General features: G+C 35.9%; 2 non-coding genes across 2 annotated transcripts; both read left to right on the top strand.

Moving 5' to 3' along the window:
* The first annotated feature begins 2257 nt into the window (after positions 1-2257).
* On the top strand, positions 2258-2377 carry LOC122139202. Its single transcript, XR_006156079.1, has one exon. It is a non-coding gene; the product is annotated as a 5S ribosomal RNA (ribosomal RNA).
* Positions 2378-8297: 5920 nt separating this feature from the next.
* On the top strand, positions 8298-8416 carry LOC122139198. Its single transcript, XR_006156074.1, has one exon. It is a non-coding gene; the product is annotated as a 5S ribosomal RNA (ribosomal RNA).
* Positions 8417-15893: the final 7477 nt, after the last annotated feature.

Genomic DNA, 15893 nt, shown 5'->3' with positions numbered 1-15893 from the left:
CGTTTTAAGTATCTTTAAAATACATTGTCCTGTAAAAATGCACGTTTCTTTTTTTTCGCTGAGTGTGTTTCTGAATACAGTGTTAAAGGATTAGTTCACGACAAAAATGAAAATCATTTTACTCCTCCCAGTGCCATCCATAGATATCCATGGCTTTTTTTTCTTCATGGAAAATAATTATGTTTTTTAAGGAAAACATTTTCAGGATGTTTTCTTCATATCATGGACTTTCAATGCCTACCAACTCAATACATTTTACTCAGTTCTTTGAAGGTCCCAGAGTGGGTGACGAGCACTGGGGCTCGCGACTCGACTCAGACTCGAATATTGTGACTTGAGACTCGACTCGGACTCGACTCGGACTCGAACCCTGAGTAATGGGGACTCGACTTGGACTCAACTCGGACTCTTCTTTGGTGACTCTCGGACTTGGACTCGGACAAAAAATCGAACACTGGACTCGAGACTCGACTCGGACTCGAACAAATAATTGGATGACTCGACCACAACACTGGTTAGAGGTCACTTCATTACCAATTTGGGTTTAAAGAGGTTGACAAAGTCTATCTTTTAAAAATTTTTATATGGGAGGGAAACCAGCAAAGATTGCATATGACACGATGATAGTGGCCTGTTGAAGAGGGGGTTTTTTTTTTTGGTTTGTTTGATCCGGGCATACAAATGAAGAGTTTAGGGTTAAGATAAGAAGAACTTTTTAAATGAGAGATTTTAAAACAAGAGTGGAGTCTTAATATGGGAGAGGGAATAATATGGATGAAATTGAAAGAACATATGTTAAAGGGTGTATCGGAATTCTATAGAGAAGTACTAGAGGCAATGGAAAGAAAGTTTTACCAACCTTGTGTATAAGCCCAGAAGGAAAGAATGAGTCAGTTGAACTCAGCCATTGTTTTTTAAATTCCAATATTTTTATATGAAGATAAGGAATTATATTTTAAAAAAAGGATTGCAAAGCTGGGATAATTAAAGTAAGAGATATTCTTCTGTATGAGGTTTATACTATGGCTTTATTACCCATTGCAAGGCATCAATAAGATGAAATTGAGGGGATTGGGGAAGAGGTAGAGAGACGTAACGGTGGAAACAACAATTTGATCACAATAAAAAGCAAATCCAAAGGAATGGATCGAAGTGAATAATAAAAGGTGATGAATACTGGGAAAGGTTGAAGTGTGTTTTAGAGAAAGTGAGAGTAAAATTTTAATTCAATCATGTTCTTTAAAAGTGTTTTATAATTTCTTTAGAAGGAGGGTTTTTTGTTCAAGGGCCAATAGCTAATGCATGTTTTGGAATAGGCTATTCCCAGGGACTGTATAGCTCGCCATGACATGTGGGGGGATTTCTCCCGAATAAGGTACATGGATCCACATGATTGAAATCTTAACTTTCTCCTAAGACATAATGTAATTTGTCACAAAATGAGGTTATGTAAAATGAGGATGGAACAGAATGCCAGATGTGATGTCTGTGGAAAGGTCAAGATGAAGGGGTGCTACATTTGGTTTTTATTGCTGTTCACCCTCAAGGCCATTCTTCAGAACTGACATCCCCCTTATTAGGGGAAGATTAAATTTGTTTTGTAGACAGTGTAATCTTTGGAGCTTGCAAAAAGCTTGAACAACAACTTGAATGGGACTATTAGTTTTATTTACTGGGTTTAAAAGGAAGAGGCCCAAATAAATATATTTTGTCAATTTTATTTTTAAATGGTGGCGAGGTTTAGGGCAATATGGGGTAGACGTAATGTCAATGAAAGGGAAAACAGGGTAATATTGATATTGGGACTCTTTAAAGGAAATTGCGAACGGAATATACAGATCCTATATGAATATTTAAGTATGAAGGGCAAACTGAGGGGTTTTATATCATAAATAACTGGGAACAATGCGAGAGTTCTGCAATGCTTGAAAGAACATATGATAAATAGGCTGTATAATTGGGCTTGTTAGGTGGGGTGTCCCCTAATGGAGGGTGAGACTCTATAATGAATATAGAATTGGAGTGAATATGATAGGATGCGATATGTTATTGGAAGTCATGTAATTGTACAAATGTGAAATGATTGAATAAAAAAAAGACACAAAAAAAAAGGTCAGGCCTGGTTAGAACTTGGATGGGAGACCGCCTGGGAATCCAGGTGCTGTAGGCTGGAGTTTTTGTTTCGTCAAAATTGATCTAATATACTGCAGATTAGGGTGGCTGATCTTTAAATAGCCCACACTTTGCAGCAGCCCTCGCTTACGGCCCATACCACCCTGAGCGTGCCCGATCTCGTCTGATCTCGGAAGCTAAGCAGGGTCGGGCCTGGTCAGTACTTGGATGGGAGACCGCCTGGGAATACTAGGTGCTGTAAGCTTTAGTTTTTTCGTCAATACGGATCTAATACATTGCCCTATTAGGGTGGGCTTGAGTCTTTAAATACGCCCAAATTTTGCAGCAGCCCTCGCTTACGGCCATACCACCCTGATCGCGCTGAGTGCTAGCAGGAAGTGAGGTTGCAGTGTAGTGGCTGAGAGTAGACTTACCATTTTTTTGTTAATTTTTTTGTTTGTTTAAAGTTAAGTGAAGTTTTTTCGTGTTTTTTATTTTTTAAGTTCAAACACTTCCCAGCAGCCTAGGCTGTCTGGGGGGGCCGGGGGGGTGGGGGGGAGGGTTTTATTTTTGGAGGTTTTTTTTTGTTTTGTTTTGTTTGTTTTTTTCAAAATTGGACGGATCACACGGAAATGAACATGGAAATGGCGGGAGAAAGACGCAAGGACTTTGACAAGGAAAACACTACAGGACAAAGGCTTGGATACAACGAGGCAAAGAAAATTCCAATTTATTCAAAGTAAGCAACCGTAATTGTGGATCTGGGAGAGGTGAGAGATGGATCTGTGCAGGATATTATCAAAGAAGTGAATGAGAAAATCGGAGGAGAAAAGATTTTGGCAATAAGACCAAGACAAGGCAAAGAATTTGAGATCACGCTAACAAATGAGGAAGAGTGGTGATAAGCTAGAGGATGGACTAAGGATCAAGGAACAATTTTGTGAGATTAGAAAGCTACAAATAAGAGAGTATGTTGTTTCTTTTATGCATTTGCCTGCATATATTGATGACAAGGATATACTAGATAAATTGGAGGCATGGAGTGTAACTCCCTCATCCAACATTAAGAGGAAGAACATATCCGGGTACTGAAATAGCAGATGGTAACGAGATATGTAAAGGTCAAGTTCCCAAAGGAAATTGTATCTCTACCATATCAGCAGCAAGTTTGAGATGGCTGAGGGGCACACAGTACTTTCGGATTATACACAATCGGCAGGTGAAAACCTGTAGATTGTGTATGGATCCAGGACATGTACGTTAAAGATTGCCCCCAGAGTTTATGTGTTACCAATGCAAAGAGCAGGGGGTCACTTTGCAAGAAGCTGCAATGCAGTGAAGTGCCCGGAATGTAGAAAAGTGTTGGTGAGGTGGGAATGTTGGATGGAGGAGGGAGAAAATAGTAGTGAACGAGAAACAGATATGGTTGTTAATGTGAGTGGGCAAAAGCAGAGGGAAACTGAGATGGACAATGTTTTAAACAAGGAGATGGAAGATGGGGGACTGGGAGAGGAAAATGGAGAGGAAGAACATCAAGCAGACACAGGAGGAAATGGAAAAGAACTAGATGGAGAAATAACAATATCACAAGGGACTGTGCAAAGGACCATGGACATAAGCGAGGAACAGGAGGAACCAAAAAAAACAAAAAAAACGACGGAAGGTTATCAGGAGGGGGAAGGAGAGAAAGGAGAAGAGAAACCAGTGGACTGAGAGAGGACAATGGAGAACAAGAAACATCAGGGGGGACACAGGAGAAAAGAAGAAAGAACTAGATGGAGAAATAACAACATCGCAAGGGACTGTGGCAAAAGAATATGGACATGAGCGAGGAACAGGGGAACAAAAAAACAACGAGGGAAGGTTATCAGGAGAGGAGAATGGAGAGAAAAGGAGAAGAGAAACATAGAAAAGAAAGAGAAGGAATACAAGAAGAGAACTTTAAAGGTAATACCCAATATTACCAGGCAAAGAAAAGAATTTTAGGCAGGGAATATTAAAAGATAAGGAGGGTTATGAGAACAGATTTGATGCACTGAGAGATATGGAGGATGACTGAAAAAAAATGAAATGTTTTTTATAATTTATTTTATATTGTTTTTATGTTTTTTAAGAGTTGTTTCATTTAATGCACATGGTTTAATGGATGTGGAGAAATGTGAAAATATGAGGGAATTATGTAGAGGGGTGGATGTATTTGTATTACAAGAAACTAATTGGAAAAATTATTGTGTTAAAAGGTTTGAAGATTTATGGGACGGGAATATACATTGTAATAATGGTACAGAGAAAACTGGGAAAGGGGTTGCGCTATTTAATAGATACGAGAGGTGTGTGAAAAAGAAAGTGTGGTGTTTAATGATGGAGCAGGGAAGTGTTTAGCTGTGGAAATAGAAAATGGAGATAGAGATGTACATATGTAACATACATGCTCCAAATGAAGAATAAGGAAAAAGGGAATTTTTTTAAAACAACATCACAATTATATAATGTTAATCGGGGTATTTTAATACGGTTTTTACAGAATTAGACTTAGCAAGTAATATGGTTTTTAAGACTGATAAGGGAAGGGAGGAGTTGTGAAAAAACTGATGGGGGACATTTTAAATTGATTGATGTGTGGAGAGAAAGAAATAGAACAAGTAGACAATTTTCAAGAAGACAATTTGTTTTAAAAGAACTGAAACAAAGTCGGATTGATTATATTTTATGTACAGAGGAAATGCAAGGGAATATTAATAATGTTTATTATAAACGAGTTGGACTTAGTGATCATTCTCTCTTATTTTTAACATTAGATTCTTCAAGTGTGAAAAGGGGAGGGGGAGTGTGGGTTTTAAATGCAAAGGTTTTACAGAGTAATGCATATCAGGACAGTATTAAATGGATTGTGGAAGAAAGCAAAATTAATAAAATGTATAGGGAAGAGAAAAGAGTATGGTGGGATAGTGTTAAGTGGGAAATAAAGACATTTTCAATAGAATACAGCAAGAATGTCCGAAAAGTAGAAAGACAGAAGGAAACCGAATTAACAAAACTGCTGAACAATGAGTAAAGAAAAGGGGCGGAAAGCAATGGAAAAGAGGAAATTGAAAAAATAGTAATGCTACAAGATTAAATTAAAGATATTAGAAGAGGGAAAAATGTAAGGGTGCAATTATAAGAAGTAAAGCAAAATATGCAGTAGAGGGAGAAAGATGCACAAAATTTTTCTTTAATTTAGAAAAAAACTAGGCAGAGGGCTGATCTACTTGAAGGAAGTCTTAAATAAAAAGGGGGAAATAGAACTAACAGGAACTAAAAGAAATTTTGAAAACAGTAAAGCAATATTACATGGACATGTTTAAGGGACAAGGTATAGGGAAAAATGATGAGGAGTTTTTGATTAAACAAATTAAATCTAAGTTAACAGGGGAGGACAGGATTTTTTTGTGATGAAAAAATTAAGGAAGAAGAAATAGATATTGCAATTCAACAGTTAAAACCTGGAAAGAGCCCTGGTGTGGATGGGTTTTGATTAATGAATTTTATAAAACTTTTAGAGAAATGTTAGTGCCAATTTAAAAGAAGTTTTTGAAGAAATTTTCAAGAAGGAGGTCTTGAGTGAAAAAATGAAAATAGGCATGATAAAAATGATTTACAAAAAAAGCGGTAGTCCGAAAGATCTTAAAAATTTCAGACCTATATCAATGTTGAATACAGATTTTAAAATATTAGCAAAAGTCTTAGCAAACAGATTAAAGAAGGTTTTACCAAAAATAATAAAAACGACACAGGCATACGGGGTGCAAGGAAGGGATATAGCGATGTGGTTAAAAGTATAAGGGACACAATTTGTTATATGAAGGAGAAGGGAAAGGGGGGATTTTAAATAAGTCTGGATTTAGAAAAGGCATTTGACAGGGTAGAGCATGAGTTTTTATTTGATGTTCTTAAGGCTTTTGGTTTTGGAGAAAATTTTAGAAAATGGATTTGGATTTTTACTCAGATGTGTTAACATGCATAAAATGCAATGGTTTTTTAATGGATTGTTTTCAACCAACAAGGTCAATCAGGCAAGGATGCCCACTGTCTGCCTTACTTTACTCGCTGGTAGCCGAGCTACTCGGTTTGGCTATTAAGGGAGACAGAGAAATCAAAGGAATACAAATAAAGAACCATTTCCAAAGAGAAGCAGTGTATCAGTATGCAGATGATACAACCTGGTTGGTAGAAGACACCCAAGGTATAGATAGGGCAATAGAGATTTTAGAAAGATATTGTAAAGGGTCGGGAGCTAAAGTAAATGTGGGGAAAAGTGTGTGCATGAGGATTGGGAGAGTAGAGGAAATACAGCAGCACATACAATTCAAGGAGGAAATGCAGCACATCAAGATTTTGGGGGTGTGGGTGGGTATGGATTCTAATAAAGCAAACATTTTGAATTGGGAAGGTGTTTTAAATGGAATTGGAAAAAGGCTGAGATTTTGGCAAGCGAGAGATTTAACGCTAAGGGGGAAAGTTTTAATTATAAATTCATTGATGCTGTCAAAAGTCTGGTATGTGTTGGGAGTAACCCCATTGTCTCATGTGGTACTACAAAAGAATGAAAGAATTGGTTTTTTAAAGTTTTTTATGGGGAAATGGAAGGCTAAGATTGCGTATAATACATTTACTTGGAAACATAAAGGAGGGGGAACTGGGACTTTTAGATCCATTTTTAAGAATGAGAACACTGAGAATTAAAACAGTTCAGAAGTTTCTAGAGAGAAACAGTGATGTAATTTTGGAAAAGTGTCATGGAATATTACCTGGAAAAATGGAATATGGGATGTAATGTTTTATGGATGAAAATGAAAAGCTGGATGTTATCAGGTCTGCCATGTTTTTATGTGGAGGTTTTGGAATCATGGGGGGGATTTTTAAAAAATCTACTGATTTTACCTAAAGGAAGGGCCCAGCTTTTAGAACAACCATTGTTTTTAAATCCGAATATTATAAGGGACGGTAAGGTCATGTATTATAAAGAATGGTGGGATTGTGGTTTGAGACAAATAAAAGATTTATTGTATGAGGTGATAGAGGGCTATTTACCTTTACAGGCAGTTGTGGATGCATTGAGAGAGGGGGGCAAAAGGGCGTGGAGAAGGAAGTTAGAAGGACAATATGAGGATTTAAAGAAAGCAATACCAAAGGACTGGATTGAAAGAATTGAAAACTATGAGAGTGGGGACGAGAATGAATTTCCAGATGTATTTTTTAAAAGGTCAAATGGGGAAAAAGTTCATTTTAATTTATGTGAAGTAAGGAATGTGTATAGTGTTTTTAAGTCTATCGCTTTTACAAAACCAGTAGCTTTGAACTACTGGAAAGAAAGATATGAGGACTTGAATGAAAATAAAATTTGGGGAAATGTGAGATTGAAATATATGGAACCAATTTTAGAGAATTTTAATTATTTATTGAGACTCAATTGTATGTTAACAGAGATGAGATTACATAAAATAGGAATTCAAAATGATGCAAAGTGTAAAGTGTGTATGAAAGAAAATGAAGGACTGTTACATCTGGTTTTTTTATTGTGAAAGGTTAGATGATTTTATGAGAAAAATGAAGGATATTGCAAAAGCAATTTTGGAGGGGAAGTATGAAGAGGACCAAAAGAAGTGGGAAACAATGTTTTTATTTGGTCATAATGACTGTAATATGTATACCTTTAATTTATGTGTAACAATAGCAAAGTATGTAATATGGTTGAGAAGAAACATGGCGAAATATGATGGGAAAAATGTTGATGTGTGGATAATCTTTAAAAACAGGATGGAATACTCTGTGAGACTGTTATGGAATTATTTTTTAATGGAAAACAAAGAGGAGGATTTTATAGAAACGATTGTAAGAGGGAATCCAATGTTGGAATTGAAAGAAAAAGATGTAAACTGGCTATGGGGGAAATATGAATAATAATGTCATGGATTTTAACTGTATGAAACAAATTAAATTACTGTAAATTTAAAAAAAAAAAAAGCAAAAAAAAAAAAAAAAAAAAAAAACCTATGCAGGGTCAGGCCTGGTTAGTACTTGGATGGGAGACCGACTGGGAATACCAAGTGCTGTAAGCTTTAGTTTTTTCTTCAAAACTGATCTAATACATTGCCCATTAGGGTGGCTGATCTTTAAATAGCCCACACTTTGCAGCAGCCCTCACTTACGGCCATACCACCCTCAGCGCACCCGATCTCGTCTGATCTCTGAAGCTAAGAAGGGTCGGGCCTGGTTAGTACTTGGATGGGAGACCGCCTGGGAATACCAGGTGCTGTAAGAAAACAGTTTGAAAAAAAATTCAGTTTGAAAGTCAGCTTTGATTTTTCCTAATAAACTGTTTAACTGCACTCACAAGTGAATATTAAATTATGTTGTGGGATAATTAAATATATTCTAAATAAACTACAAACATAAAATTATATAGATTTATTTTGTCCTCACATTCTTTCTTGTATCTCATCCCTCTCAGTGACACAGCTGACTGAATGGCTCATTATGCAGCTCATTATGCAGGCCTTTGTCTTCTCAGGTGTGAATTCATGATAGTTGACGCCTACTCGCATATGACTTTTACCAACAAAAACTGTTCTTAGAAAATTTAAATCAATATATTGTTTTCTGTAAGTGAGTAAACAAGATGATTTTCACATCAATTTAGAAAGAAAAATTCTAGGCTACAAGCTCCAGTTCTCAAAATTCCTGGGAACCAATTTTCTATATGTGTTTTATTGCCTTTTTCAAGTGATTTAACATTTTTAGTTTTTCACTAACCACGCATAACATTTTTTTTTTCTCAAAAAACACAATCATGTACATACATGCTGCTCACATATTATTATAGCCTAGTTTGTGCTGATTACAGTGAGATTAGACTTTAGCCATTTAGATATTTATAAGAAACTGAAAAAAGCACAAATGTCAGGGCATGACAAAACTTCTCCAGGCCCCAAAAATACCCTTAGACTCCAGAGGGTTAAATAGCCCACACTTTGCAGCAATCCTCGCTTACGGCCTGACGGCACTAGAGAGCTACAGGAAGTGAGTTGGCAGTTTGTATTAGGTAGTATGTGAGAGAGGCTCACCTTGTATTTTTTGTTTTATTTTTCTGAGTAAAGATTTATCATTTGCATCTTATTGATTTTTGTTTGATATATATTTTAAACTTCCCAGCAGCAGTTGGCTGTCTGGGGAGTTTTTTTTTTTTTTTTTGAAAAATGGATGGATTACATGGCAAAGAAGTGGACATGGCAGGAGGAAGACGAGTGCTAACTGACAAAGAAATGGATAAAGGACAAATGGATTATAACAGGAGGATTTATTCTAAAGAGGCTACGGTAATTGTTGACATGGTGGATCAGAGAGATGCAAGAGCAGAGGACATCATCAAAGCAGTGAACGAAAGGATTGGAGGAGGAAAGATTCTAGCAGTCAGACCAAGGCAAGGAAAAGAATATGAAATTACACTGATAAACAGGGAGGCGTGCAATGGATTAGATGAAGGATTGATGATAAAAGGAAAACTGTGTGAGATTCAACAACTGAAAACAAGGGAGTATGTGGTTTCTTTCATACATTTGCCAGCCTATATTGAGGACTCTGACATTGTAGACAAATTACAAAATTGGGGCGTAACGCCTGTTTCAGACATCAGAAGGAGAATGTATCCAGGCACAGACATTGCGGATGGTACAAGGTACCTGAGGGTGAAATTCCCTAAAGAAGTAGTGTCCCTGCCATATAGTACAAAATTTGATACAGAGGAGGGAACACAGTATTTCCGTATCATGCATGATCGTCAGGTTAAAACCTGTCGATTGTGCATGAATCCGGGACATGTGTTCAAAGACTGTCTAGAATTTAAGTGTTATCAGTGCGATGAGCAGGGACATTTCGCAAGGGATTGCGATGCAATTAAGTGCCCGGATTGCAGAAAGGTGATCGTAAGATGTGAGTGTTAGATGGAGGATGAAATTCAAAATACAGAGTCAGAAAATGTAGGAGGGCAGATGTCGAAAGAAACTGAATTACAAAATGATGGAGACCATGAGGAAGAAGATGGGGTGAATAAAGAGGCTAATGTGGAAAATCAGAAGGAAATGGAAGAGAAAAGACTGGAAGGAAAAATGGATGAAGGAATATTGACACCACTGGAAGTAACACAAGGGGCATTGGAGGAAATGGAAGACCAAGGACTACAAGACAAGGAGGAGGAAATGCAAGAGGAAGAGGAGAAAGAAATGGACAGAATAGGTGACAGAAAGGACAGAAGGGAGACATTAAGAAGGAGAACTCTTAAGGTAATACCAAATGTGGATGTGGCCAGGAAAAAAATACTTTTAAGGAAAGAGCACAGTAAGGGGAAATATTTGTTTGATAATAGATTTCAAGCGCTGATGGAAGATGAGGAGGTAGACTAAGAAAACAATGTTTGGTTTAATTTTTTATTATTATTTATTAATTATTATGTTTTTAAACATTGTATCATGGAATGCTAGAGGTCTACTGAATATAGAGAAATTTGAAAAGATGGGGGTCTTATGCAAAATAGCTGATATGATTGTATTGCAAGAAACAAATTGGAAAAATGAAAGTGTTGAAAGGTTTCAAACAAAATGGGATGGTAATATATATGTGAATAATGGAGGAGAGAATTCAGGGAGTGGGGTAGCAATTTTCAAAATGTATATTATAAAGAAGTTGGTATTAGTGATCATTCATTGTTAGGGGTTAAATTAGATTTTACAAGAATAGAAAGAGGAGCAGGGGTTTGGGTTTTAAATGCAGCGATATTGAAAGATGAATCTTATAAAGAAAAAATTAAGAAAATAGTAGAAAATAGTAAAATGCATAAGATGTACGAAGAAGAAAAAGAATATGGTGGGATAATGTGAAATGGGATATATAAAGAATGCTTCGATACAATACTGTAAAATTTTAAGAAAGGTAAAAAACAGTAAGGAAATGAAAATAAGAAAAGAGTTGGAAAAAGAAACACAAAGAATAGAGGAAAATAAGGGAGAAGAATTAGGGGAATTAGGGGAAGAATTAATAAGTTACAAGAATAGTTAAGAGAAATTTAAGATGAAAAATGTAGGGGGGGTATCATTAGAAGTAAAGCAAAGTATGCTGTAGAAGGAGAAAGCACAAAGTTCTTTTTTAATTTGGAAAGAAAATAGACAGAAGGCATATTTAATAAAAGAAGTGGTAGATGAAAATGGAGAAAAGAAACAAGGAACTGAAGAAATCTTATTAACTGTTGAAAGCTTTTATGAAAATATGTTCAAAGGAAGGGGGATAGATAAGAAAGAAGAAGAGTTTTGTTTAAATCAAATAAAGGTTAAAGTTTTAGAGGAAGATAATGTTTTATGTGATGCAGAGATATCGGAAGATGAAATTGATATAGCAATAAGACAATAAATTACCAGAAAGCCCAGGTATAGATGGATTAACAAATGAATTTTATAAGAGTTTTAGAGAGATGATAGTACCTGTTTTGAAAGAAGTATATGATGAGATTTTAAAAAAAGGAGAATTAAGTGAAAAAATGAAGATAGGAATGGTTAAAATGATTTATTAAAAAGGGAATACAAATGATCTAAAGAATTATAGGCCTTTAACTATGCTAAATACAGATTTTAAAGTTTTAGCAAAGGTTTTAGCAAACAGATTGAAAAAAGTTTTACCTAAAATTATAAGCACGACTCAGGCATATGGAATAAAGGGGAAGGATATATTAGACATAGTTCAAAGTATAAGAGATACAATGTTTTATATGAGAGAGAAAAATAAGGGGGGGGGGGGGTATTTAATTAGTTTGGATCTAGAGAAAGCCTTTGACAGAGTGGAACATGAATATTTAACTAATGTAATTAAAAAGTTTGGATTTGGGGATAATTTTAGAAGATGGATTATGATTTTTTATTCTAATATTTACACATGTATCAAATGCAATGGTTTTATATCTGAATGTTTTTAACCAACAAGATCGATTAGACAAGGATGTCCGTTATCTGCTTTACTATATTCACTTGTAGCAGAGCCACTAGGATTAGCAATAAAAGCAGATAATGAGATAAAAGGCATAAGAATAGAAGGAAACACTGAACAAGAGCCAATATGTCAATATGCAGATGACACAACATTGCTGGTTGAGGATGTTCATAGTGTTATGAGGGCAATGAACATTTTACAGAAATACTGTGAAGGGTCAGGAGCAAAGGTGAATGTCGAAAAGAGTGTGTGTATGAGAATTGGGAAGGTGGAACCCCTACCTCAGCAAGTACATTTTAAAAAAGAAGAAGAACATATAAAAATATTGGGGATCTGGGTAGGTGTGGATTTTAATAAAGCTGATTTTTTTAACTGGGAGGGAGTTTTAAAAGGAATTGAAAGAAGACTGAGATTTTGGAAATTAAGAAATTTAACATTAAAGGGAAAAGTATTGGTGATAAATGCGTTAATGCTTTCTAAAATTTGGTATGTGCTGAGTGTAACCTCATTGCCCTCTGAATATTTTAAAAGAATCAAAGAAAGTGTTTTATATTTTTTATGGGGAAAGGGAAGAGTAAAAATTGCTTATAATACACTTATTGGAGGAATTGAAATGGGAGGACTGGGGCTTTTAGATCCACTTCTAAGGATGAAAATTTTAAGGATCAAAGTAGTGAAAAATTTTGTTGATGTAAAGAGAAAAGCAATGTGGAAAAATGTAATGGATTTTTTTTATTAAAAAAAGTGGATATTTTAACATGGAAAATAATATATTGTGGATGAAAACCAAAAAAGATATGTTGAAAGGGTTACCAAAATTCTATGAGGAAGTTTTAGAAGCCTGGGGAGATTTTTTAGATAATGTATTGATTGTTCCAAAAGGAAGAGCACAATTGCTAGAACAACCATTATTTTTAAATCAAAATATCACAAGGGAGGGAACTATGATTTATTATAAGAAATGGTGGGATGTAGGTATAAGGCAAATAAAAGATGTGTTGTATGAAGCAATAGAATGATATCTTCCGTTGCAAGCAATTGTTGATACAATATTTGAAAAAGAAGGAAAGGTTGGAAAAGGAACACTGGTTAAACAATATGATGATTTGAAGAAAGCTATACCAAGTGAATGGGTGGAAAGAATTGAAAAGAATGAAGAAGGAGAGGAGGGAGGCATGCCTAAATTGTATTTCAAAAAGGAAAATGGAGAAAATAGGTTATTTATTGAATGTAAAGTGAAAGAAATTTATTTGGTTTTTAGATAAATGGCTTTTATCAAACCTGTGGCAAATAATTATTGGAGAGAAAGATATGATGATTTAAGTGAAGGTGAGATATGGAGGAATGTAGGAATGAAATATATGGATCCAACTCTAGAGAATTTAAACTTTTTATTGAAGCATAATTGTATGTTAACAGAAATGAGGTTACAAAAAAATAGGGATAGAAAGCGATGCAAATTGTAGAGTATGTAGAAAATGTGAAGAAAGACTATTGCATTTGTTTATATATTGTAAAAAATTGAGAGTTTTTATTAGTCAATGTTGAAAGACAAATATGATGACGACATGACAGAAAAGAAGTGGGAAAAATTGTTTTTATTTGGTTTTAATGGTAAAGAATGCAATGTTTTATTTTTAAATTTTTTGATAACAACTGCAAAACATGCAATATGGTTAAGAAGAAATATAGCAAAATATGAAAAACGAGAAGTTGATGTGTGGATTATGTTTAAAAATAAAATGCAATTTACTGTGAAGCTGTTAAGGGAATACAGGTCCTTCTAAAAAAATTAGCATATTGTGAAAAAGTTCATTATTTTCCATAATGTAATGATAAAAAATAACTTTCATATATTTTAGATTCATTGCACACCAACTGAAATATTTCAGGTCTTTTATTGTTTTAATACTGATGATTTTTGGCATACAGCTCATGAAAACCCAAAATTCCTATCTCAAAAAAATTAGCATATTTCATCCGAACAATAAAAGAAAAGTGTTTTTTTTAATACAAAAAAAGTCAACCTTCAATAATTATGTTCAGTTATGCACTCAATACTTGGTCGGGAATTCCTTTTGCAGAAATGACTGCTTCAATGCAGCGTGGCATGGAGGCAATCAGCCTGTGGCACTGCTGAGGTGTTATGGAGGCCCAGGATGCTTCGATAGCGGCCTTAAGCTCATCCAGAGTGTTGGGTCTTGCGTCTCTCAACTTTCTCTTCACAATATCCCACAGATTCTCTATGGGGTTCAGGTCAGGAGAGTTGGCAGGCCAATTGAGCACAGTAATACCATGGTCAGTAAACCATTTACCAGTGGTTTTTGGCACTGTGAGCAGGTGCCAGGTCGTGCTGAAAAATGAAATCTTCATCTCCATAAAGCTTTTCAGCAGATGGAAGCATGAAGTGCTCCAAAATCTCCTGATAGCTAGCTGCATTGACCCTGCCCTTGATAAAACACTGTAGGACCTCGGTGAACAGTCACACCAATAACTGCAGAATCGGCTACTTCTCCCAAAGGAATTAAAAGAGCCTATTTCCTCCCATCTGCACATTCTGAACTCCATTAATTATTAACTAAAGAGTAACAATGCTCAGTTGTATGTCTGCATTTAATAGAAGTGACAACGTGATTCCGCAACAGAGGACTTTTGTTGAAAAATACCCCCGCAAATCAGAAAACTAATCAGGAGCTAATTATGTGACGTCGACATCATGTGTAAGCTTCCTGTCAGCCTTGTTGTTTTCCGATTAAAAGAGTTGACGACATTAACTCTTTTCACAAGATACAATGACCCTGTGTATCAAGAAGCATCTCATGATCACAACGTATGGAAACCCCCGCGGCCCCACAGGAATCATTAATAATTAATGGACCTCAACACAAAGGATCCATATAGGATCCATCCCATGACTCTGCTTCCTGCTTGGTTGGGAAGTTTTCTACAAACTGAACTTTTCAATAAATGATCTCAAAGGACAACCATTGAGAAATCTGAAGGTTTAATTATATTCACAAAAATAATATGTTTTATGTCTTATATATGTTTGATGTGTTCAAATGTAATCGGTGCAACTTTAATCAATGTTTTACTGGTTTTAGCAGATAGTGCTATTAAATGTGTGTAAGATGTGGAAAGTTTAGTGTTGAACGAAAGCTCACGTTATTTGCTTAAACTTGGAGCTAATGAAATGTCCAAATTCTGTATTGGGTGCATATTATGACACTTTATAAGGTATTCACCAAAGTTCCACAATGGAGTTCATCTCACATGTCGATGCCACAGGATGCTTAATCAATGCACAAAGAGAAACAGTACGGGGCATGTCTAAGTTCTGCAACAGCATCCCATTGGAAGATCGCGTCGTGGGATGGACCAAATCCTCTTGGATAAAACTCCAATGCCTGAACTAATTCAGCGCACGCTTCCTTCTTAGCCATGGCTTGAACTACCTACTCCAACGCTGCTAGCGTTCTTGTCATCCAGAACTCAAAACACTCCGTTGAAACTTCGTGACTGCCAAGAATCTTCGAAGTCTTGCAAACTGCGAAACTATCCGAAGGAATTCCGAAGCTCTACGTAACCAGGGCAACCAACCAATCACCTGGAGGGTTTTTCCAAAAGACGTCATCCAAACGACAGATCTGCAACCAACCCGAGGCGTGGGGATTCCCTGAGACGAGGCAACAAGCGAATCTCCAACTCCGCTTTTTCAGCGCAAATGCAAGTAAAACAAACAAACTTAATTTCTTGCTGAAATAAGT

This window comes from Cyprinus carpio, chromosome A3, assembly GCF_018340385.1.
Source record: "Cyprinus carpio isolate SPL01 chromosome A3, ASM1834038v1, whole genome shotgun sequence".
NCBI classification, from domain to species: domain Eukaryota; kingdom Metazoa; phylum Chordata; class Actinopteri; order Cypriniformes; family Cyprinidae; genus Cyprinus; species Cyprinus carpio.
Note: the sequence above shows the minus strand (reverse complement) of the source record. Positions and strands in the feature narration are given on the sequence as shown.